The following is a 2,500-nucleotide window of genomic DNA, read 5'->3' as shown; positions in this document are numbered from 1 at the left end:
ATGTCAAAAGGTTCAGATGACCTGTTGTCCTTCAAGTCCCCTTCAACGTCCTTTAGGCTACCAAGGGGATTGCACGGAAGAAAAGAGAGAAAAAAAAAAACTACCAGCAATGAGAATAAAAGGGAAAATGCCAGCAGGTACGGAAGGTGCTCATTAATTCGTTGGCAATGATTGGCTTGTGTGTGTGTGTGTGTGTGTGTGTGTGTGTGTGTGTGTGTGTGTGTGTGTGTGTGTGTGTGTGTGTGTGTGTGTGTGTGTGTGTGTGTGTGTGTGTGTGTGTGTGTGTGTGTGTGTGTGTGTGTGTGCGTGTGTGTGTGTGTATGTGTGTGTGTGTGTGTGTGTGTGTGTGTGTGTGTGTGTGTGTGCGTGTGTGTGTGTGTGTGTGTGTGTGTGTGTGTGTGTGTGTGTGTGTGTGTGTGTGTGTGTGTGTGTGTGTGTGTGTGTGTGTGTGTGTGTGTGTGTGTGTGTGTGTGTGTGCGTGTGTGTGTGTGTGTGCGTGTGTGTGTGTGTGTGGTGTGCGCGTGTGTGTGTGTGTGTGTGTGTGTGTGTGTGTGTGTGTGTGTGTGTGTGTGTGTGTGTGTGTGTGTGTGTGTGTGTGTATGTGTACCTAGTTGTATTTACCTAGTTGTATTTTACGGGAAGGGGAGCTATGCTCGTAATATCCCGTCTTCATATCTCGTTTTATCTAGACTGTTTTTAAATTCGTGTATCGTTTTTGCACACACCACATTCTCATCTAACTTGTTCCAAACGTCTATTACCCTGTGGGGAAAGCTGTTCTTTTTCAGGTCTCTTCTATAACTGTCTTTCTTGATTTTATTGCTGTGTCCTCTTGTATCTCTACTATCACATTTTATTAGATCCTCTCTATCAATAGTTTCTATGCCTTTCATGATTCTATAAATATTTATCAAGTCTCCTCTCTCTTTTCTTTGCTCTAATGTCTGTAGCTCAAATTTTTCCAAATGCCTTACCCATCTAATTTTGATCATTCTTTCACAAATTTTAGCTACCGTACTTGTAAGAGAGACCGGTCTATAGTTAGTAGGGTCTTCCTTGTTTCCCCCTTTATATATTGATACTATATTTGCTCTTTTCCAATCTTCTGGAACTTTTCCTTCTTTCAATGAACTGTTTATTAGACTATATATTTTGTCTGTTAGTTCGTTCCTGCATTCTCTCAAAATCCAGTTTGCCATTTCATCTGGTCCATGCGATTTTCTGACATCGAGATTACTCAAGTGATTCATTATTTCTTTTCTTGTTACTTCTATCTCTTTCATAGGGGGACTTTCTCCCCCCACTCGACATCTCTAAGTTGTGTTCTCCCTCGTAAACACCGATCTAAAATGCTTGTTTATAACTTCTGCCATGTGTGTGTGTGTGTGTGTGTGTGTGTGTGTGTGTGTGTGTGTGTGTGTGTGTGTGTGTGTGTGTGTGTGTGTGTGTGTGTGTTCGTGTACGTCTGTATACACACACACACATAGATACATATATACATACACACATACATACATACATACATACATATATATATATATATATATATATATATATATATATATATATATGAATGGAAAAGGAGGTATGATAACGGGTTGAACCAGGAACACAGATGAAATCTAACGTTTCGGCTTTACTTCTTCTTCAGAGTAGCAGACAAATACAGATCATCGTAATGTATACCCTCATAGCGGTAAGATGATTCACTTTGAAGGTATATATTACGATGATCTGTATTTTTGTTACCCTGAAGAAGACATAAAGTCGAAACGTTAGATTAGATGAGTGTTTCCGATATAAAATTTTTGTTACATTTAAGGCATGGAATAGAGTAAACACAACCCTCGTTTGCTTCAGGTGAATTTTTAATGAGCTTACTTTTTATAGGGTTATTTTTGAAAACCAGGTTGATGTTGAATTGTAACAAATTTTATATCGGCCAAACTGGTAAAGACTTAAAAACTAGGATAAATCAGCACAAATATAGTGTAAGGAGTGGGCAAAGTTCCAGTGGCCTTTTTGTCCATGTAAGAGACCACAATCATCCTATTGACTGGGATAATTCGAATGTATTAATTTCTTGTAGATCCTTATTAGAAAGAAACATCATCGAATCCAGTCATATCAAACAAACCTTTGACAATAATATCAATTTAAGTTTAGGATTATTTAAACTTGATGATTTTGTTATTGATAAAATTGTAAGAACTTCTCCAAGTGCTATTAAGCGGGGGTGACGTAACGTCATGGACCAAACGTCCGTATATGTAAACATCGGCTCTACCTGATTGTGAAGCATCTTGTGTGTACTTCCCATGTTCCTAGCTTGTCTTTTACTTTATGTATATATATCCACCTTTGTCTCTGTAACTGTGTATTCCTTGATAATGTCTTAAATAGACGAAAACGTTCGGACTAAGCTTCTTATTTCCCAGTGGTTTTTTCTGCATATATATATATATATATATAAATATATATTAAACATATATATATATAT

General features: G+C 37.8%; 1 protein-coding gene across 3 annotated transcripts in view; it reads right to left on the bottom strand.

Moving 5' to 3' along the window:
* Positions 1–2,500, bottom strand: part of LOC143024156 (uncharacterized) — a 151,823-nt gene that overhangs the window by 19,425 nt on the left and 129,898 nt on the right. The gene's annotated exons all lie outside the window — the stretch shown is intronic.

The sequence above is a fragment of the Oratosquilla oratoria genome, chromosome 3, assembly GCF_046742065.1.
Source record: "Oratosquilla oratoria isolate Oo_2021 chromosome 3, ASM4674206v1, whole genome shotgun sequence".
NCBI classification, from domain to species: domain Eukaryota; kingdom Metazoa; phylum Arthropoda; class Malacostraca; order Stomatopoda; family Squillidae; genus Oratosquilla; species Oratosquilla oratoria.
Note: the sequence above shows the minus strand (reverse complement) of the source record. Positions and strands in the feature narration are given on the sequence as shown.